We start from the raw sequence: 24,813 nt of genomic DNA on the forward strand, positions 1-24,813 counted from the left end.
ATTTTGCTTAAAAATGTCAATGTGTTTTATGAGTTTTAATTTATAGGTATTTTTAACATTAAGCCTTTAAGGTGTCAGCCTAACTAATTGTGCTGCCTTGCTCTTTCTAAAAGCATGAAGGCTGCTGGTTATACCTTAAGGGGACTGACAATAAAATGAATAGAAGTCAGATTTGTTAATAAGGTTTGATCTGAAATAGAAAAGAGAGAGCTATAATAATGTTTTGAATATGAATAACATGTTAGCTAAGAGCAACGAAAAGAAACATTAATTCAAACAGAAGGGAAAGCACCTAAAATCACGTTACACTTAGCAGTCACAGATTTGCTGAGGGACTGCAATGGGCAACAACAGCAGATCACTTTCTGATGTAGACTTTTGAAGCATCTAATGTAGATGGTATTGACTCTCCCCCACATAATTTGTTCCCCATCCTTACAATCACTGTCATTTCAAGAGTAGGGAAAAGTAATTTGAAAACTGGACTGTAAACCCAAAGGTAAAAGAATGTCTGGATCAACAGAGAAAAACACATTCATCCCTTTTGTGTATAAAACCCTTGCAAAACCGAATCTTGTACTTAGTGGCACACACAGCCTCAGTAAATGTTAAGGGCAGTGATTTTAGAGGCCATGTTATCAGACTTTCATGTAATCAATCTGAAAAACCAACAACAAAAATAAGCCTAATATTAAATAAACAGAAATGTAAAATGTAAATCATATCCAAACTAAAAAGACATCTTTTAAGACAACATATCAAAGCTCCTGATAAAAATGAATTATATTTGTTCACATATTTTCCTTTTTCAGAAATAATACAAAATGTGTGTGATTGTTTAGCTATAAAATCAACACCCTATTGTCAAAATTGAAAGAGCTAGAGGAGCAAGATCAAAAAAACTCAAAAGCTAGTAGAAGACAAGAAATGACTAAGATCAAATCAGAACTAAAGGAGATAGAGACACAAAATGTACTTCAAAAAAATCAGTAAATCCAGGAGACGGTTTTTTGAAAAGATCAAAAAAATAGACCACTAGCCAGATTAATAAAAAAGAAAAGAGAGAATAAACAAATAGATACAATAAAAAACGATAAAGGGGATATCACCACAGATTCCACAGAAATACAAACCACCATCAGAGATTACTACAAACAACTCTATGCACATAAACCAGAAAACCTGGAAGAAATGGATAAATTCCTGAACACTTGCATCCTTCCAAGCCTAAACCAGGAAGAAGTCGAAACCCTGAATAGACAGATAACAAGGGCTGAAGTTGAGGCAGCAATTAATAGCCTACTCATCAAAAAAAGCTCAGGTGCAGATGAGTTCACAGCTGAATTCTACCAGACATACAAAGAGGAGCTGGTACCACTCCTTCTGAAACTATTCCAAACAATTCAAAAAGAGGGAATCCTTCCCAAATCATTTTATGAGACCAACATCATCCTGATACCAAAACCCAGCAGACACTCAAAAAAAAAAAGAAAACTTCGGGCCAATCTCCATGATGAACATTATGCCAAATTCTTCAATAAAATACTGTCAAACTGATTGCAACAGCACATCAAAAAGCTTGTCCATCACAATCAAGTAGGCTTCATCCCAGAGATGCAAGGCTGGTTCAGCATACACAAGTCTATAAACGTAATTCACCGCATAAACAGAACCGAAGACAAAAACCACATGATTATTTCAATAGATGCAGAGAGAGCCTTTAAAAAATTCAACAGCCCTTTCTGCTAAAAACTCTCAATAAACTAGGTATTGACGGAACGTATCCCAAAATAATAAAAGCTATTTATGACAAACCTGCAGCCAGTATCATACTGAATGGCAAAAACTGGAAGCATTCCCTTTGAAATACGGCACTAGACAAGGACACCCTCTCTCACCATCCCTATTCAATATAGCATTGGAAGTTCTAGCCAGAGCAATTAGGCAAGAAAAAGAAATAAAGCGTATTCAATTAGGAAAGGAGGAAGTCAAATTGTCTCTATTTGCAGACGACATGATTATATATTTAGAAGACCCCATTGTCTCAGCCCAAAATCTCCTGAAACTGATAAGCAACTTCAGCAAAGTCTCAGGATACAAAATCAATGTGCAAAAATCGCAAGCATTCCTATACACTAGTAACAGACAGAGAGCCAAATAAAGAATGAACTGCCATTCACAATTGCTACAAAGAGAATAAAATACCTAGGAATAAACTAACTAAGGATATAAAGGACCTCTTCAAGGAGAACTACAAAGCCACTGCTCAACAAAGTAAGAGAGGACACAAACAAATGGAGAAACATTCCATGCTCATGGTTAGGAAGAAACAATATCATGAAAACGGCCATACTGCCCAAAGTAATTTACAGATTCAACCCTATCCCATCAAGCTACCAATGACCTTCTTCACAGAACTGGAAAAAAACCACCTTTAAACTTCATATGGAACCAAAACAGATCACGCATAGCCAAGTCAATTTTAAGCAAAAAGAACAAAGCTGGAGGCATCACACTACCTGACTTCAAACTATACTACAAGGCTACAGTAATCAAAACAGCATGGTAGTGGTACCAAAACAGAGATATAGACCAATGGAAGAGAACAAAGAAATCGGAGGCAATGCAACACATCTACAACCATCTGCTCTTTGACAAAACTCACAAAAACAAGCAATGAGTAAAGGATTCCCTGTTTACTAAATGGTGTAGGGAAAACTGGCTAGCAGTGTGTAGAAAGAAGAAACTGGACCCTTCCTGACACCTACACTAAAATTAACTCCAGATGGATTAAATACTTAAACATAAGACCTAACACCATAAAAATCCTGGAAGATAATCTAGGCAAAACCATTCAGGACATAGGCATAGGCAGCGACTTCATGACTAAAACACCAAAAGCATCGGCAACGAAAGTCAAAATAGACAAATGGGACCTAATTAAACTCCAGAGCTTCTGCACAGGAAAAGAAACAATCATTAGAGTGAATCAGCAGCCAACAGAATGGGAAAAAATTTTTGCAATCTACCCACCTGACAAAGGGCTAATATCCAGAATCTACAAAGAACTAAAACAGCTTTACAAGAAAAAAAAATAAAATAAAATAAACAAAAAAACAAAACAAAAACAAAAAAAAACAAGCCCATTCAAAAGTGTGCGAAGGATATGAACAGGCACTTTACAAAAGAAAGACAGATGAGGCCAAGAAACATATGAAGAAATGCTATTATCACTGGTCATTAGAGAAATGCAAATCAAAACTACATTGACATACCATCTCATGCCAGTTAGAATGACGATCATTAAAAAATCTGGAGACAACAGATGCTGGAGAGGATGTGGAGAAATAGGAACACTTTTACACTGTTGGTGGGAGTGTAAATTAGTTCAACCATTGTGGAAGACAGTCTGGCGATTGATCAAGGACATCAAAATAGAAATTCCATTTGACCCAGCAATCTAATTACTGGGTATATAGCCAAAGGATTATAAATCGTTCTACTATAAGGACACATGCACAAGAATGTTCGTTGCTGCACTATTTACAATAGACTTGGAACCAACCCAATGTTCATCGATGACAGACTAGATAGGGAAAATGTGGCACATATACACTATGGAATACTATGCAGCCATAAAAAACGATGAGGTAATGTCCTTTGTAGGGACATGGATGAACCTGGAAACCATCATTCTCAGGAAACTGACACAAGAACAGAAAATCAAACACCTCATGTTCTCACTCATAGGTGGGTGTTGAACAATGAGAATACATGGACACAGGGAGGGGAGCATCACACACTGGGGTCTGTGGGGGGAAACTAGGGGACGGACAGAGTGGGGTGGGGAGTTGGGGAGGGGTATCACGGGGAGAAATGCCAGATATAGGTGACGTGGAGGAAGGCAGCAAACCACATTTCCATGTATGTACCTATGCGACAATCTTGCATGTTCTTCACATGTACCCCACAATCTAAAACCCAGTAAAATATATTTTTTTAAAAAAAGAATATATATTATAAGCAGAACAGAAATAGAAAAAGTACAACAAAATAAACTAAAAATATTGAGTTGAATGAGTATGATAAAAGCTAAGATTAGCTTCAAAGTAGGAAATAAACTAATATAAAATTCTAATTGAGTCAATTGCTCTTTCCTTAGAAAGTGTTATTAAGAAAGAGAAAAAAAAGATTACATGCAACCTGAGGATTGAGAAAGTGGATAGGACTACAAACACAAAAGTGATTTCAAGTACTATAAGTGATCGTTGATGCAAATGTATGACATCTTAGATGACTTCCTGGCAAAATATGTATTATAATAACAGGCTTAAAAAGAGAATTAAAAAATGAAAATTTCAAAACTTTAAAAGAAAAGATTTTCAAAGCCAAAGGAGTATTACTTATGAATTTTAACATACATTTAAGAGACAAATAAACCCTTCATGCTTTAGAAAGTTTCATAACAGGATGTCATGAAAAATATCTCAGTTATTTTGTAGTGCTGGCCTAATCCTATTACCAAAAACTTAATTTAAAAATTATGCAGGCACACACACACACACACACACACACACACACACACAAACAAATAATAACTGAAATGCACTTTTGAAAATACATGCCTGAATAAATGAATACATACAATAAAGGAAAGGCATCATATTGTAAAAATAGTCATCTTGTTATATAAATTATACATCTAATTTGATGCCAACCAGAATTAAAATGGACAGTTGTAAAATAACAAATTATTGTAAAGTTCATAAGGAAAAATAGTATGAAATTGCTAAAAATAATAATAATAAAACAATAGTGAAGAGGTATCTGCCCATTTGCTGCCAAGCTACTTTAATCAGAATAGTGTGATATTTGTATAGTAAACATCTAAGATTCAGTGGAAAAACATAAAGCAAAGAAATTGATCAAAGTATTTATGTGGAAATAACAATATAATAATATGACCAAACAACTAGTAGACAAGTGTGTTTCAAAAATGATTCTAGGGTGCCCAATAATCTATTAAGAAAAAATATATGTGTTTTTACTTTTTAACATACAAAAATAAATTTTGGAAATATTATAGTTCTAAATGTAAAGTTAAAATAAGTATTAACATATTGGGAAAATGTGTAAGAATTTTTATATTATCTGGAGGTGGCAAAAACCTATTTAAGCAATTTAGGTAAGCTCAAATCGTAAATCAAAATTCTCACAGAATAAATTACATAATATGAAAAATATTATTTTGTAAATGATAGAATAAACAAAAATAATAGGCTAATTCTAAACCGAACCTTACTCTTAAACCTAACCTGACTCACAAATTATAATAAAATTTTAAATCTATATCAGATCCTATAAAGCCCTATATAGTCTGACCATGGCTAATCATTGATATCCCTAATATATAAAATATTGCTACTAGTTGCATCATAATTAAAAATAAAAATAGCCATTTATTTATTTCCTGAAAGTACATTTACCAAATAATCTATAAAAGTAATGAGAGGCAGGTTCTAGATTAAAAAATGTAGATAACTCTTAAGAGGTTTTGAAAATAGTGTCAACACTATGGTTTAGAGTTTAAAGATATGATGAAAAGTTATTATTTGAGATCTTTTATTTTTACCCTGAGTACTAATACTTTCAAAGTAAAACCTTGTTTTTCTTCTTCTAAAATAGATTTTTAAAATAAGCTTTCATTTTGAGGTAATTTTAGACCTACCTGTTGTTGCATACAATAACAAAGAGATTCCATGCACTGCTTACCCAGTTCCCACAGCGGTTATTCATATTTTTTCCATTTAAAATTTCCATTTGTTTCTTCCTTATATGTACTGTTTCCTTAATGAGAGTTTCCATATTTTGTCTTTTAAAATCTGCTATTTATTTATTTATTTTATTGTTCTTTAGCAGTACATGTGCAGATCATGCAGGGTTGTTGCATAGTACTTACATGGCAAGGTGGTTTGCTGCCTCCATCCCCCCAACACCTATACCTGGCATTTCTTCCCGTGTTATGGCTCCCCAACCTCCCCACACTGTACTGTCCCTCCGCTATTCTCCCCCAACAGAACCCAATGTGTGATGTTCCCCTCCCTGTGTCCATGTGTTCTCATTGCTCAACACCCACCTATGAGTGAGAACATGTGGTGTTTGATTTTCTATTCTTGTGTCAGTTTGCTGAGAATGATGGTTTCCAGATTCATCCATGTCCCTACAAAGGACATGAACTGAATTGTTTTTTATGGCTGTGTAGTATTCCATGGTGTATATGTGCCAAATTTTCCTTGTCCAGTCTATCATTGATGGGCATTTGGGTTGGTTCCAAGTCTTTGCTATTGTAAACAGTGCCGCAATGAACATACGTGTGCATGTGTCTTTATAACAAAGATTTATAATCCTTTGGGTATATACTCAGTAATGGGATTGCTGGGTCAAATGGAATTTCTATTTCAAGATCCTTGAGCAATTGCCACACTGTCTTCCACAATGGTTGAACTAATTTACCCTCCCACCAACTGTGTAAAAGTGTTCCTATTTCTCCAGATCCTCTCCAGCATCTGTTGTCTCCAGATTTTTTGATGATAGCCATTCTTATTTATTTAATTATTTATTTATTTTTGAGACAACGCCTCACCCTGTCACCCAGGCTGAATGGAGTGCAGTGGTGTGATCTTGGCTCATTGCAACCTTGGCCTCTTGGGTTCAAGCAACTCTGATGCCTCAGCCTCCCGACGTAGCTGGGATTACAGGCATGCACAACAGCACCTGACTAGTTTTTGTAATTTTGGTAGAGATGGGATTTCACCATGTTGGCCAGGCTGTTCCCAAACACCTTGCCTCAAGCAATCTGCCCAGCTTGGTCTCCCAAAGTTCTGGGATTTAAGGCATGAGTCACTGTACCCAGCCTTTCCAAATTTTCGTTTTTTCTCTTCTCAGTCTTTGCTGATGTTGATTAGGGTGAGGCAAGTGGTGTACCTAGCAGAGATCTAGCAGGAAATATATATTGCATACTTAAAAATGCTCACAGAAAGGGTTTAATAAAGGACATTTTACAACTGTATAGACACACTTGTGGGAGATGAAGAAGGAAGGTGAAGTATCACATGCTTTGGCAATAGCTGGCCATCTCTGCCTCTCCTAGGATTGAAAATGGCAGGACCTGCATCTATAGGAGGGTGATGCCCAACTCCTGCTGTGGCTTTCAGTAAAGGAACCAGCCACTGGTAACCACAAGCTAATAGAGAGATTCAAATGCAATGGGAGTTATCTGTGCACACCCACCCTCTCTCATTGGCGTTTTCTACTGAACAAATGTAACTGTAAGTCTTGAAAAGAAATCTACCTGCTGCAGAACAGAAAAGTCAAGTATTGGCACACAGAATAGGATAAAGACAGTTGGAGAGTGAATCTCAAGGGCCAAGTGCAAAATATGAAGCAAAGAGGGGATTCCATACAGTAAAGGGGAGATCAAATGAAGCACATTTTAGTGAGAAGGTTATCCTATCTAGAGAAGAATTCAAATGAGACAGATATTGGATATAAAACGAGATCATGTAGCACTGCAAAGGCAGCATTAGCAATCTCAGCTGATGGAATGTAAGCAATTCACAGGTTATGAAATGGCTAATGAGCACATATGGGTAGTAAAAGAGATGACATAGCAAAGCTTAAAATATTCAGTTCTCTATTTTTAATGAAGAAAATGCTTTTCACTATAGGCAAAAGAATAAAAGGTAAGTGCAATTTAGCATAGTAAAATATAGTAATTTACATTAAAGGTGTTTAATTACAACAGAAAGATAGTGGAATGGTTGGGAAGATTGGACATTTTGTAGAGATTAATCCATTTTGGGGAAGATAAAATCCAGATCGACATACTCAGTATGTGTCATTTTATTTGGAGGATTTGTGTGAGTGTGGCATTTTTTTCTCATTTACATTGAACAAGCTGTAGTGAAAATAAAAAGTCTCAACCAGAAATCTGCCTTCCAAAGCACGAGTATAACCGTCTAATCACGACGCTTTTCCTTTCCAATACAATTAGGGTCATTAGAACTACATCTTCCTAAGAGGGAAAGAAACACCCAATAACATCTTGGCAGGTGCTGCATAATCATGCCTCAAATGACTTTCTGAAGATAAAAAGAAAGTGGTACTTGCTTGCATAACTGAACATATCTGCCTGAGTTGTTTTCCTACAGATGTTATCCTGGGAATAGAAACAAAATTGTTCATTCTCTAGCAGCCTTCAAGAAGCACTGTGATCTAGGGCAGCATGGAGCCAGCAATGAGAGACAGAATGACATTCACAATTCTGGAAGAAAACACAGGAGTAGAATATGCACAAAATGGCTGTTTGGTCTCAAGACTGAATGAATTATTATCTGGCTGTGCTGGATGTCCTAATTCCTTTCTCTCAGAGGACTGTAAGTAGATACATATGCTGAATAACTACATATGTGGATAACACTGCCAAATGTCAGTTTTTGCTAATAGTGTTTGTATTAAGCTCTCTACACTTTTTAGGCTGGCACTATTTGTGGCCAGAAGCATCTTCTAAATTATAAATCCTTGAGAGGAGTGACTGTCTCTTACTCAACTTTGTATTTGCAACTTGATCCTAGTTCATATGCAAAATCATTAAGGCTTTTGACATTAAAGATCTCGTATTCAAGCTATAGTTACAACTCAAGGCAGCTTAAAAGTAGGGATTATAAAAGCCTAATATTGTATACACTTGGATTTGTTTTTATTTAATTCAATTTCTGAAATGAATAAAAGAAATGCATTTTTAGTTTTATGTATGTATTTCTTGAACTTATCTTTGTTTTACCCCAAATACTAAAGAGAGCTCACACCAGTTCCAGGAAGTGTAGAAACAGGACTACACTCCACACATACTACCACTTTCCCCCAACTTCTTGGTAGATATTAAAACTTCAACTTGGAGCTTTTCTATTGAGTCCAAACACAGGGTTATACAACTTTTTAATGTAATACTCTAGGCTAAGGGTCCCAGACCTTGGGCCATGGACCCTTACTAGTCAGTAGCCTGTTGGGAACCAGGCTGTACAGCAGGACGTCAGTGGCAGGCGATCAAGCATTACTACCTGAGCTCTGCCTCCTGTCAGATCAGCGGCAGCATTGGATTCGAATAGCACTGTAAACCCTATTGTAACCTGCACATGGAAGGGAACTTGGCCAGGTGCTCCTTATGAGAATCTAACCACTGCCTGAAGGTCTGAGGTGGAACGGTTTCATGCCGAAAATATTTCCCCGACTCCATCCTTAGGAAAATTGTCTTCCATGAAGCCGGTCTTTTGTGCCAAAAACCTTGGAGACCACTGCTCTAGACAGGCACTCCCAATAAATCTGTGTTGTAAACAATATGGAACCTGTTTGTTATCCTTGGGTTCAAAGACATGCAGACGTGTATCATGTAATGAAACATACACACACACACACACACACACACACAACCATCTATATACACTTATTCTTGCAAACCGCAACTAAATTCTACTATACTTGACCCAAACTATATACTATAATGAATGAAACTATACTCCAGTTAAATTATTCAAGGATTGTACTCAAACTAACTAAACTACTTAAATCAGGCAAAATTAAATCTACATATATTTCATTATCAGCATACTGTGCTTTTGAAATTAATATTGTAGTTTGAATTTTTTTTTCAGCTGAAGCTATTTATTTACTATATGAGCCTATTCTGCCTTATTGATGTATTTTATTTCTGTTTGTTTGGTAATAACTTCTAGCATAGACAAACACACTTACCCTTGCAACAAACATTTATAGAGTGCCTATTATGGATTAGGTCTTATGCTAGGAAATGAAGTTTTCCAAAGGACAAGTTAACTCTGAAGAAACAAGATTTAGATTCCATACTGCAGTTAGCCAGTTTGGTTTTTGTTACTATATTATCCATGTATTTTTCCATGCTTATATTTTATAAATATTAAGCAATGATAAGTCCATTTATTATATTTCTGAGTATTGCTATTTATACTAATTTTCAGGCAGATTTGTTCAATGAAATGAGAAAATTGAAAGAGTGATTCATGAGTGAACATACTGAGTTTCAAGAAGATATATTCAATATTTTAGCTGATCTGTCATTGGTTTACTTTCCTCAAATTTAAATGACATTTAAATGGGTGCGATGGCTTAGAATGTCACACTGGTATTGATTTCAATGGACTCCAGTTGAAGCAGGGTCTCAAGATGTGACAAGATGTAGTCATCTATCTAATACTCATTGGCTTATTTTGCTTGGAGATGCCTCCTTGCCAACAGGTAGAAAGGAGTATGGTAAAGATTCTGGGCTTAGAAAGAAGATTATGCATAGCTTTTAACAGTGGCAGGGCTCCAGCAAAGTAGCCTGAGGTTGAAATTTGGGCCCCGGAATCAATGGGTAATGAATCAACTGATAAAGAAGCGAAGAAAATCATATCTCTGTAATAGAGATACAAAACTCATTTTGTGCATCCAAAGTGTCCAGCCAGGCCCTTTGGCAGATAAAAAGCAACAGGATCATTTCTATCCGCCACTCGTTTGTGGAGTTTCCTCTCTCAATGCTCCTCCTGCCCTCGGTGTTTGGCTTCTGTCCTAGGTGATTTGTGCTAGCGTATCCAGGAGAAATTAAGTGTGAACTCCAATGTAGAAGATGGGAAATAATAAGGTTTTTAGAATAGAGAAATGCAAATTGAGATACTTTATATTTTAAATACATTTGCTGCTTATTTTCTGACCTTTAGCACTCCTCGTTGGTTCTCACTTGCCTTCCAGAACAGAAATAAAATGGTATTTTCTCTTACATTTTGCATAAATATATATTTGTTTTGCTGTGGGATTACATTTCAATACATTGTTCAATTTGTGTCTAGTCTATTTTCCTTCAGGTTGTTTTCATTTCTCTGCATGGCCAAGGGTAACCTACAATATACTCAAGAATATACCCCAATTCTCTAGTTCAACACATTTCACAATATGCATTTATTTATCCTTACTTTTATCATTTCAGACTCCACTAAGATATAAAAACAGTTAAGTTAATATTCATGTGTATTCATACATTTTTATCAAGGCTTTGAGATCTGTTGAATTCATTGTATGAATTTAGAAAGAGTGTGTAATCAATATTAATCAGAATCCATGTTCTGTTGGGTTCACACTTTGCTCTTGACAGATCTTTATGTGTATTATGAGAATTATAATCATTAGCAGTGTGGCTATTTTATAATTTATTAGACATAATTTCTCTCGGAAATAGATATTCTAGGAAGAAAGATAAAGCTAATATGCGAATAACTGTGACAGAACATGAAATAAGTGACTCATAAAGTGCATGAAGAGCATGTGATTGAAGTTCAGGAAAGAAAGAGATCTGATTGAGCAGAAAGAACTTTGTTTACTAGGTAACATTTTATTTGGCTCTCACATTATGAGAAAATTTTTAAAATATATATATATATGCTTGGAAACTTCTTAAGTTTTAACAAATAACATTGTTACATTTAGGCCCATTATTACCTAATAGTTCATTAATATATTTTAAAACAAAATATTATACAATCAAAGATATTAAAACAAATGCCTGAAAGGAATCTCTTACATAGAAGAAATAATAATTTGTCTTAAAAGTTACAATATGCCAAAACACCTAAAGTTTCTTAAACATAGTACTCTCTGAAGTGTGTGGAGCTTGGGCTACAATTTCATGGGCTTTAGGCTACTAAAAACATCACAATGTCCTGTTAAAAAAAGTCACAATGACTCTGAAAAGTTTTACTTTCCTCTTACAGAAAAGCACTGAGAGCATTTGCCTTCAACTCACGTAATGAAATTTCAGTAGCAATCTTCATCGTGATACATTTTATTTCAGGTAAAATAAGAGGTTTATCATGATCTGGAGTGCACTTCTAGTACTAAATTCTAGAATGTAAAATCACTATGAATGAATCCTTTGGGTTCAGTTCTGCTTAAATCATTTATCAGGTCAGGTGTGCAGTGGCTTATACCTCTAATTTGAGTATTTTGGGAGGCCAAGGGGGCAGATTGCCTGAGCTGAGGAATTTGAGACCAGCCTGAGCAACATGGTGAAACCCCATCTTCACCAAAAATAGAAACATTACCTGAGTGTGGTGGCCCAAGTCGATGGTCCCAGCTACTCAGGAGGCTGAGGTGGGAGAATCACTGGATCCCAGGAAGTGAAGTTTTCAGTGAGCCCAGATTAAGCCAATGCACCCAGCCTGGGCAACAGAGTGAGACTCTGTCTCAATCAATCAATCAATCATTTATGGAAGTCCGTCCTGCATGATAACTTAGTAATTCCTCCCATGCATTTTTAGGTAGATTTTCCTAATAAGATTTCTTTTACACAACCACACCCTGACCCACCGATATTATGACATTTTATCTTGCTCTTTCTGGCACTTCTGGCTTTCTTTCCTCCAAAAACCCACAGAGTTTTTAGTTTTCTTCTTCCTCCTCATCCTATTCCTGTGGTTGTGTTTTTCGCTTCTGCAAACCAATCCTTTTCTCCAGTCTTCTCATTAAGTGGTTGCCTTTACAACTGACAGTTTATATGGTTGCTGTTCCTGTCTGCCTGAAGGGTAGCAGGTAGAGGTGAAGTGAGCTACAACCATCAGCAGGTTTCCTTTTATCCCAGATTGTTTTTCCATATATGTTGCCTGTATTATTCACAGGAAATGCTCTTTTTTGGGACAAGAGTCAAGCTCTGTCACCCAGGTTGGAGTGCAGTGGCTCAATATCAGCTCATCATAACCTCTGCCTCCCAGGTTCAAGTGATTTTCCTGCCTCAGACTCCTGAATAGCTGGGATTACACATGTGCACCACTGTGTCTGACTAATTTTTGTATTTCTTTAGCGGAGACAAGGTTTTGCCATGTTGGCCAGGCTGGTCTTGAACTCCTGACCTCAGGTGATCCTCTCGCCTCAGCCTCCCCAAGTATTGAGCCACTGCACCCAGCCTCTTACTTTTTAAATACCCTCTACTTTGTGAATTAGCTGCCTAACTGGTCAGACTCTGACTGTCCCCCTCCTTTGGAGATGACCCTTTTCAACTTCTGCCATTCTCACAAATGCACAAAGAATCAGGTAAAATGTCATATAGTCTTTATAGCTAGCCTGGTACATGAGATACAATTGATTTCCAACTTATGAATAGTGAATTGAGGCCTAGAGCAGTTGGAACGTCCTAAGTTGTCTCACAAGTGAATAGAAGATCTAACGCTACACAGCAGGCCCGACAAACATCATCTTACCTCACACTCAAACAAATCAAAAATGTAAGTTTTACATCTTCTCTGTTCTTAGAGTTTCAATGAGGCAAATATAATTTCTTAGGAAAAGGATAAAACCAGAAAGTTATTTTCATAATTGTAGCCGTAACTAGTAGAAGTGGAAAAAAAAAAAAAAAGGAAATATAGATTAAGAGCCCCTTAGAAAGTTTCACAAACACTTTAGATTCTGTATCTGGTAGAGAATTTGAGCTACAAAGAAAGTTTTGTCTCGTTTCGTGGCCTTTCTTCAAATGGTAACGTATATCTTTAATTCGTTTAATTAAATCAATATTCCACACTACTTGATGTTTAATGTAAACTGACATGCTATTTTAACCACAGTGCCAAACTCACTGTGTAAGAATCACCTGGGGAATTTCTTAATTATAAAGATTCCTGGACATACCTCAGAAGTTTTTATTTAATGGGTTAAGGGCAGGGTCCAGGAGTCTGTATTTTTAAATGCTTTTTCTGTGATTCTGATGTACAGTCCATGAGAGAAAGATTAATTCCCACTATGTATAATCAACAATTCAATAAGAACATGGCTTTCATAAGAAGAGAATTTATTAAATTTCTAGACAACAATCATTTCTTGGTTTCCCACAGGCTATTTTTATCACTTTTCTAAATTGCACTTTTTCTTATTATTTATCAGGGAGTCACTTTAGAAGGAGAGGACAAGCTTGGAAATGTGTATTGGTGTCATCTATTCACTTACACAATCCATAGTAAATATTCATGTGGAGTCAATTGCAGGAGTGGGGAGGGGAAAAGAATTAAAATCTAATGAAAGTTAATCAAAGAGAAGAACTTCCTTCAGGCTGGCCATGCATGTCCGTGGTTTGTCATTTATAATGCTGCAGCCTCTGGTTCATAGTCAAGCTGTAATTCTGCCAGTTAATGTATCCAATTAACCCCACTAATGAGCTAATCAACAGTGTAAAATCTGTGTAAAATCACTGAGGGTGTATGATGAATGGGAAATGCACTGAACTCTCCTAATATAAAAAGTGCTTTACTGCGCTTGTTAAAGTGGCACTGTCTTATCCCTCTCTAAAGGGTAATTTATCACCAGGGTCCGTAACAGTGCCATGCCCTGATAAGGCAGAGGTGGCAATAAACCCATCAGAAAATGATTACTCAGGAATGTGGAGCAATTACAATGTCTCCGTGTATCAGAGTCATAGCCTGGAGAGCAAATGTGCTTTTCTGTTGATTCAGGGTTCAAACAAAGAACCAGGAGTAAACTTGAAGGTGATCCATAACTTGTAAACCGATGGTATTTTATATACATGCATATTTGTTTAAAATTCGCTGTAGCAAATGTTTCTAGTATTCTAAGCTCCGTAATATGTTCTATTGTAAATGAAAATAGTTTCATTCCAGAAACTCTTTTTTATAAGGATAGGACAATACAAGTTTGGTTGCCCCATAGTAGCTATCAATTTTCTCTAAAAATCGATCATCTCTTATGGAAAAGCTTTCATCAGCAAATTCATAGCCCTTTTCTCTTGTTCACATACCAAGGTAACATTCTAGAAAGGCTCACTCTCATGTGAGAAATTCAGTCTTTTCTTGTGGTATAGGATTCAGAGGCACCCTCTTCAGGATGTGGATCACAAAGCAAATCCCAGTATATGTTCCCTCTCTTAGTATCCTTTTATGGCACAGTCCTTGGATGTTTTATCTTTTAAATCAGTTGGAAATGAAGGATCAGCTTCAAGGAAAAAAAATTGGCATACCATGTTCATTTCTGGATAATTCTTTACCCTATTTGCTACTATAAATAATCTAAATCCTTGTCAGTATTTTCATGTTTCTATTTCTGGTCACTTTTCTCAAAATTATGGTCCTCAAAGCAGGCATTCCCTCACTCTTTTACCTTAAAATATCTCTCTACCTTTCTTTTAACTACAGTTGGTCATCTTTCCTCTAACAGAAGACACGGCCCACCTTCTTTCTAATGCTAATTCTCCCTCTCATATTGGTAATCTTATCCATGCTCTATTGGTCATAGTTTTATATGTTCAATCTCTCCTTTTATCTTGTTTTTCCTTATTTTCATCTAAAAAATATGCTTAAGCATAACTCCTACTGAGGGTGGAAAGATATTTAAGGGTGGAAGATATTTTTCTTTCACCCTTGAATTTTCCCTCTTGTTACTATATTTGCTTTTGATATTACTTACAAATGTACTTTTTGCTTACTGTCTCCTTTTTGTCCATGCTTATACCAACTTAACCTAATGATCTTATCTCCTCATTTGTACCTACTAGTAAAACTAAAACTGCTTTCTCATAACCAGTGGTTTTATGATAGTGCTCATCACAGTTAACTTCTTTGAAGAAAATCTCACACACTTAAGTACATTTGCTTCCCCCAAATTATTACACCCTCACTTTCTATGACAACTGCATTTTTGGTCTCCTTACATTTCTGATTACTTTTATCTTCTGTAGACTTTAGTCAGCTGTTCTTCTGATGTATATATTCTACAGTATGATTCAATACACACATTTAAAAATATTTCTACCATGCCTACTCACAGAAGTAAGAGCACAGTTCTTCCCCAATAGTTTGACTATACCCTCAGTAGTCCAAAGTATGAAACTGCAGTTCTGAACTCATTTGTGAATTCCAGGTCTGCATTTCTAAAATCCATTAGCTATTGTTGATATCTTAAATATAGTATTTGCAAAATTTAGCTTACTAAATCATACCACTCAGTCATCATGTCCTTTTTGGATTACAAATTATTTCCACTAAAATTAAAGAGGAATTTATTGGACATATACTGTGGTATGACTAGACTAACTATAGTTAAGTGTTCATATCCTTGTTTTCCCACCTTCTTTATAAGTGCCAGTTTTATGAAATCCAGTAAAACCCATTCACTTCATAGGGTAAGGAGGGTGATTACCAACAATTTCTGATTTCCATTGTCTTAGTCTGCTCAGTCTGTTGTAACACAATACTATAAATTGAGTGGCATCAACAGCAGAAATTTGTTTCTCACCATCCTGGGGGCTGGGAATTTCAAGACAAGGGTGTCAGCTCATTTGGTTCCCGGTGAGGGTCTCCTACCTGGTTTGCAGACAGCCTGCATACTGCTGTTATTCTCACATGATAGAAAGGGAAAGAGATCATCTTTCTTGTGTCTCTTCTTATATGGGCACTAATCCTGTTTACGAAATCTCTACCCTCATGATCTAGTAACCATCAGAAGCCCCAGTTTCAAATAATATTACATAGGGGATTAGGACTTCCTCATATAAATTTACAGTGGGGAGGAGGACAGCTAGTTAGTCCAAAGGATTCATATTTGAGCTTCAAATTTTGGCGTTTTAACTGAATCTTTTTTCCTAGTTCCAGTTTGCAAAATCAGGGAGAGTTCCTCTAATTAGCTCACTTTAGGCCATTTGAAAAACATCTAACCATTGTAAGCTCATTTAAGTGAAGTGAGGCTGATCTCAGAGATTGTGTGATTGTTCTAAGCCAGGCACTTCAGCTGTCACCAATTACTGCCTACGTTTTGTTTCTGAACTATGGCATCAACCAAATCCAAAAGCTAAATATTGTAGCATTTTCTTTACCACTTACTTTCCCTCTAAAGCCAATCACTAAACTTTAGTCATTCTATTTCGACATTGTCTTATTTGTATTTCCATTTTCCTTCTTTTCCGATGCCAGTGCTGTAGTTCAAACCCATCATATCTCTCCTAGACTATTGCTACATTGATTTCCAACTTGAATCTCAAACATTTTTAGAGCACTCTTCCTAGTCAACAACGATGATGATTACTCTCAGTATACATGCAGACTATAATTTCTCTCTTCCCTCCATTTACAGCCATTTTTTTTTACTATATCTTTCTTTCTTTCTTTCTTTTTTTTTAGTATAGAAAGTTATAACACAATCAAATCTTATGGGAAAGTTGCCAGTTAATACTTTCTGTCTTGAATTTCTCCACTTTCTTCTCTAGAAACTGGTGGAGGTTTTCACCTACACCAACCAATTAAACCAGCCCTTCCAAATTACTAAAGACATCCATTTGGCTGAATTTACTATCAGTTATCTGTTTCCTTTTTATTCCAACCTTAGCATCACTTGCTACAGATACTCACTTTTCTTTCTTGTTACTTTCTTCTTGTTTTTTACTTTCCAACCCATTCTGATTTATTTCTTGTTTTATAGATGTTTTATTTTCACTGTTCATTTGTCTATAGATCTATAACTTTTCTCAACTTTAAATGTTGGTATTTCCCAGGGTTCAGTCCTTAGCCTTAATTTTTTTCCCTTATATTGGTTTTCTCCACGGTTACCTGTGCAACATTCTCTGCCCTCTATACATGTAGACTTATCCTTGATTACATTAACATACTGTGACCCTCTGGCATATCTACCATTTCTTTAATACTTTCATATTTCTGCAGTACATACTGTGCCCATATAATTGACATTGATCAAGTCCTCACCCATTCCCTGCCTCAGTTACCAACACTGCTATCTCTAAGGCTCAACTCAGCGCTACCTCTCCTGTATAACCTTTCCAGCTAATAAATTATTCTAGGTTTCTCATCTGTGAGTAATCTATGCTTCCTTTGACCACTTATTTCATATTCTCTTATATTTTGCTCTCAAATGTTTGGCTGCCATCCAGACTGCAGTTCAATAAAATAATGCTATGATCAGTCTCTGGCACACTATCCAGGCACTCTTATAGCTAACTTTTATAAAGTCAATTCCACCAGAAATCCTAGAATTTTGATCTCTATCTAGTTCAATCTATATGATTCATCTCCTCTTAGGAAGTTTTTTCCATCTTTCTAAATTCTGATGTGGTTCCCAGTACTAGTTTGATTCAATTCTTATTCTCAGTAACAAGTTAGTAGGCAATACATTTTTGGTATTTAAATATTATACTTATTAATTCTATTGTTTGTTTAACTTGAATTTTTATTGTTATTGATATATTTAAAACTAAAAAGGTATTCATTTCATTTTACATAAATCCCTTTAGCCTTATTCAAATCAGAAAAAGTAATTATAGATGTCAACATGCTGAAGTTCATAGATCAACACAGGAAAGAGTTAAAATTCTTTAACCTATTTTATTTAACTCTCAAATTCAGACTTTTAGACTCTTGTCCCCTCTCTTCATCAGTTTCCTCCTTCCCTTTACTTCTTCCTTTCTGGCTCTGGCAGAGTGTCTTCCACCCCACTAGGAGTTCTGTAAATATTTGTTGAATTGCTTACAGCTTTTGTGGAAGTTAGCGGTTTTGCTGTGAAAACGCTGTGAGGCAGGGAAGGTTAATTGAACATAAGTCTCAAGGTGCCTGTGTTATTTCTCTCCTCAGCACTAGCTGGTAAAAGGCATTTTTCTTTTTTTCCCAGTGCCTCTTACAATCAGCCACAGGGGGACTTGGAAAGCTTAGGGCAAAGTCAAATAACCCAGTCAACCCGTTCTAGGGAGGCTTTGTTGTGTGCTTGGAAAGAGATCACAAAGTTGAAAGAAAGAAGAAAACTCACTTCAAACACAGCAATATAATTGTAATATTTGATAGTAAGAACACAACATCTGCTATTTTACAAGATCAGATTATTTACAGCACGTGTGAAATATATAGGTTTTCTGAAATTTGATAATACTGAAAACAAAATAAGACAAAAACATGGTAGTGGGAAGGTGTCTTTACATTTTTGTCTGTATAGAACATTCTAAAAATATAAAAAATGGCTGATATTAATGATCCAATTAAGAAAATTGTTCAGAGTAAAAAACTACAAGCTCTGCTACCTAGCCAGATAAAATGATGTTGCACAGTAGTGCCTTACCTTTCTAGTCACACATAATATTCATGGTTGGTCATTCTGTTAATTCAAAAATTAATTTTTATACTTAAAAAATTATGTCAGTTTTACATTTTTAAAAGATGAATAATCACTTCTATTTACAAAAAATAGTATGCTCTGTAATTTTTCACATGTCCAGTTTCCCTGTGGTTTCATTGACTATGGTAGGAACAGAGAAAAATCATTGAAAGACATTTTATATCTAGATCATAAAGTAGAAGAAAGCTTTTGGTCATAGTTATATTTGAAGTCAATGCAATACTTTAGTATTAGGTAAACTTTAAGTGTTAATTGTTTACATCACTGACACTATGCCTGCTAATCTCTGACTTACGCAATCCAAATTCCTAGAGTTTTTTATTTTTTATTTTTTTTTATTGTACCTACACAGGGAAACATTAACTCATCAAAATATGTATTCTTTTCTCCCACTCAGTCACAGTGATCCTGCTCAAGAGATCTTAGATTTACATAAGTAAAGCCACATATTCTAAGAAGCCCTTTTCAAAAACTCTATGGTAAAATATTACCATTAGGTAAAAAAGTTAATACTTTAACTTGCAGAACTTCAGCTAATAAAGTTTCTACATATTTAAGAAATTTCACAGTTATTTTTATGAAATGTCACTTCATTGGAATTTGTCTAATAGTTTCTTCATAATTAAATTCATAATAGATATTTTTGTCAGAATCATAGCATAAATGATGTTGTATCCTTCTCTGTATAGCATATCAAAAAGCATATGGCATGTAATTTTTCAGTTTCTGGCAAGGAAAAAATTCATCACTTGGTTAAGTTGATATGTTCTAGATTTCTCCATCATAAAAATACCTTTACTTCTTTGTAATGAAAAACAATTAGTGCGGCACTCCTTGGAACTACAGGAAGATCCTTTTTCCTACTAAAGTTTATCCAGTTTTCTGGTTTTTTTAAAAAAATTATAGAATAGTTTTATATTTGCAGAAAACTTTCCAAAATCTTTTATCACAATTTCCAAGTTCTTTTATTTATCACAATTATTTTGCTTTGATATTAATATCTTGCATTAGATGATACATTTTTGATCATTGATAATTGACTATTGACACTAAATATAGTCCATACGTTAGCTGGTTTATTTAGTTTTTGTCTAATTTTTTTTTAGAAGGCATTTTACTCTGTCACCCAGTCTGGAGTGCAGTGGCACGATCTTGGCTCACTGCAACCTCTGCCTCCCGGGTTCAAGCAATTCTGCCTCAGCCTCTCAAGTAACTGGGATTACAGGCATGAACCACCACTCCCAGCTAATTTTTGTATTTTTAGTAGAGATGGGTTTCACCATGTTGGCCACTCTGGTCTTGAACTCCTGACGTCAGGTTATCCACGCACCTCGGCCTTCCAAAGTGCTGGAATTACAGGTGTGAGCCACTGCACCAGCCCTTAACATTCTTTTTCTAATCCAGGATCTCATCCAGTATACCATGTTATATTTAGTCAACATGTCTCCTTAGATGTCCCTATATGGTGACAGTTTCTCAGATTTTCATTGTGTTTGATTACCTTGATAATTTTAAGTGGTACTAATAAAGTATTTTGTAGAATATTCATCAATTTTGTTTTGGCTAATGTTTGTGTAATGACTAGACCTAGTTTTAGCTTTTGAGAAAGAAGACCACAGAGGTAAATTGCCACTACGTTATATTATGCCAAGTGTCCCTGCTATTAACACGACTTTTCACCATTGATGTTAACCTTGATCACATGGCTAGGATAGGGTTTGTTCAGGTTCCTCAACCGCATAGTTACTCCTTTCTCCTCTTTCTATATGCTACTATTTGGAAGAAAGTCATTACACACAACCTACTTTCTGAAGGAAGGTATATCTAAATTGTTTTTAAATCTTCTGTATGGAGATTTTGTCTATCCTTCCCTTTTCATGTATTTATTCAGTCATTTATTTATTACCAGTATGAATTCATAGATACTTATTTTTACTTCAGGTTAGAGCCCAGTTCTACATTATTTTTTTTTTTGGCCCAATTTGTTCTAGCTTTGTCACTAAGAGGTATTTCAATTGGCTCCTATACTTCGTTGACATATTTTCTTCTTTTCTATGATTTCAACGTTTATTTTAGATTCAGGGAGTACTGTGAAGGTTTATTACATAGGTATATTGAATGATGCTGAGTTGGGGTTATGATTGATCCTATCACCCAGGTAATGAACATAGTACCTGATAGGTAGTTTTTCAACCCTTGAAAAACTCCTCTCTCCCTCTGGCTTCTAGTAGTCCCTAGTGTTGATTATTGCTATCTTTATAGCCTTGAGTACCCAATATTTAGCTCCCACACATAAGTGAGAACATGAGACATTTGGTTTCCATTCTTGTGTTAATTTGCTTAGGTCAATGACCTCCAGCTGCATCCATGTTGCTGCAAAGGTCATGATTTATTCTTTTTTTATGGCTGTGTAGTATTCCATAGTGTATAGGTACCACATTTTTTTTTATCCAATCCGCCAATGATAGGCATCTAGGTTGATTCCATGTCTTGCTATTGTGAATAGTGCTGCAATGAATATACTAGTGCATGTGTCTTTTTGGTGAAGTGATTTATTTTATTTTTATTGTATACCTACTCATGGGATTGCTAAGTCATGATAGTACTGTCTTAAGTTATCCAAGAAATCACCAAGCTGCTTTCCATAGTGGCTGAACTAACTTACATTCCCATTAACAGCATATAAGCTTTCATTTTTTCCCATATCCTCTCTAGCATCTGGTTTTGTTTTTTGTTTTGTTTTTTTTTTTTTTTTTTGGCTTTTTAATAATGGCCATTCTGTCAAGGTGATATCTCCTTACTGTTTTTATTTGCTTCCCTCTAATGATGAATGATGTTAAACATTTTATCATTTGTTTGTTGGCCACTTGCATGTCTTATTTGTCTGTTGATGTATTTTGCCCATTTTTAATGAGGTTATTTGATAGTTGTTTGTTTAATTATTTAGGTTCTGGATATTAGAACTTTGTCAGAGATATAGTTTGAAAATATTTTCTCCCATTCTGTAGGTTTTCTGTTTACTCCAACGACAGTTTCTTTTGATGTCCTGAAGCTTTTTAATTTAATTAGGTCCCATTTATCAGTTTTGTTTTTGTTGCAATTACTTTAGAGGACTTTGTCATAAATTCTTTCCTAAGGCTGATATCATTGGTTTGTTTTTTAAGCACTTCCTTACAGTCTGGTATTACCAGATTGTTTAGGCTCATCTTGCATATTTGCTACCCTAGACTTGTAATGATCCATTTTTTCCAAGGATCCCTATTCTTTTCTATTAGAAACTAAGATCATACATGGTTCTCAGTATGCTCATTGCTACTGGGATACTATTGCTTCTAGGCTTTTTCAGAGGACACAATTTGGAATTTTGTTTCTATTATGCCCTATGTATACATACATATTTATAAGTATTTACATATCTATCAAATTTTAATCATTATTAAATTAAACATGAGTTTATACTGATGTCTCCAACTTAATTTGGTATTAAAAGGTTTGTTCTATTCCTGCTCCCTTGATTGTGAGGGAAAAAAAGGCTTTCATTACCTATAATTTGTTTATGTGTTTGTTCAGTCCTAATATGGATATACAGTGGTTTCAGAATTGCTAACTCATAGACCTATGAGAAACAACTTCGCCAGCCAGAGTACAGTATTTATGCACAGTTCACATTTTCCACAGTGTTACTATCTCCACTTGTCTCCAAAGTCACTTGGGTGAGCAATTTTTCACCCTAATTTCTTCAGTGATGTCACACATTTTAATATATTTAGATTATTTTACCACAATTTGCATTCCATTCTGGGATTCCTTGACCTCCCTGGTTAAATTGGCATACATTAAATTTTACTTTTTGGATTTAAAGTTCTACATGTTTGTTGAATTCAGTATCACACAAGAGTTTTACCCTCCTACGATAAAATCTCCTGTGCTTCACTTACACAATACTTCCTAAACTCCTGGAAACCATTGATAAGTTTTCTGTCTTTATAGTTTTGCCTCTTCCAAAATGTCATATAATGGATTGATATGATATATAACCTTTTCACACAAGCTTCTTTGACTTAGCAATATAAATGAAAAATTTATTAATGTCATCGTGTTTATTTCTTTTATTACTGAATTTAATTCCATTGTACAGATGTATAACAGGTTATTTTATCCATTCATCTTCTGAAACACATCTTGGCCACTCTCATGTTTTGGAGATAACTGCTGTAAATATTCAAAGGCAAAATTTTGATTGACATAAGTTTTCAAACCAGATAGATAAGTACCTAAAAGTGGCTTGCCAGGTTATATCAGTCTATGTTTAATTTTACATGAAACTGCCAAATTGTCTCCCAAAGTGACTATTTCAGTTTTCATTCCCACTAGCAAAAGACAAGATTTCTTATTGCTCCATGTAATTGTCAGAAGTCAAGACTTTCTTAAGAGCCCTCCCCTCTTTTTCCATGAACTTATCAATTTTAATGTATTATATTATTGCAATTACATCGTTTATTTTGATTCTCACATTTCCCAGATTTGGCTAATCCAGGCCCATTTAAGTTAATCCTCTTGCTTTTGACACATATGTAGTATTTACAAGTTTCTAAACAGACAATGAAATGAACCAAACTGCAACAATAAAAACACAGAGGAAAAAGGTTGGAATCCAGAGTTGTTATGTTGTCTAAAATGTCTGATTTTTCAACAAAAATTCTTAAGGCATGAAAAGAAACCTAAAAGTGTGGCTAGTACTTGGGATTAAAAAAAGACACTATAAGGAAACCTAGATATTGGATTCAAGGACAAAGACTTCAAATTAGCTGTTATAACTATATTCAAAGAACCAAAGAAAATAATGTTTAAATAATTTAATTGTGATAACAATAACTCAGAAAATAGGGAATCTCAGCAAATACATAGGAATGCATAAAAAAAGAACCTAATAGAAATTTCAGAGTTGGCCGGGCATGGTGGCTTATGCCTGTAATCCAAGACCTTTGGAGGCCAAGGCAGGCGGATCACCTGAGGTCGGGAGTTCAAGACCAGCCTGACCAACATGGTAAAACCCCATCTTAAAAAAAAAAAAGAAATAGAAATTTCAGAGTTGAGAAGTACAATAAGTGAAACAGAAAATTTACCAGACAGGCTTGAGCCTGACAGAAAAAAAAAAATGAATCAATAGGCTTGAAATTAACCAGTGAAAATTATTCAGTCTAAAAACTAGGGAGAAGCCGGGCATAGTGGCTCATGCTTGTACTTACAGCATTTTGGGAGGCCAAAGTGGGTGAATCGCTTGAACCCAGAGTTCAAGACAAGCCTGAGCACCATAGTGAGACTTGATTTCAAAAAAATAAAAAAGAAAGAAAGAAAAGAAAAAGAAAGAAACAAATCAAAGAAAAAGAAAAAAGAATAGGGAGAAAAAATATTTATGAGACTTGTAAGAAAATATCAAGCATATCAGCATGAATCTAATGTGACTGCCAGATCGAGAGAAAAATGGAGGGGCAGAAAAATATTTGAAGAAATAAGCCTCAAAAATATTCCACATTAATGTAAATATTAATTTACAGATCCAAGAAGCTAAACAATTCC

This window comes from Cebus imitator, unplaced genomic scaffold (assembly GCF_001604975.1).
Source record: "Cebus imitator isolate Cc_AM_T3 unplaced genomic scaffold, Cebus_imitator-1.0 Scaffold144, whole genome shotgun sequence".
NCBI lineage: Eukaryota > Metazoa > Chordata > Mammalia > Primates > Cebidae > Cebus > Cebus imitator.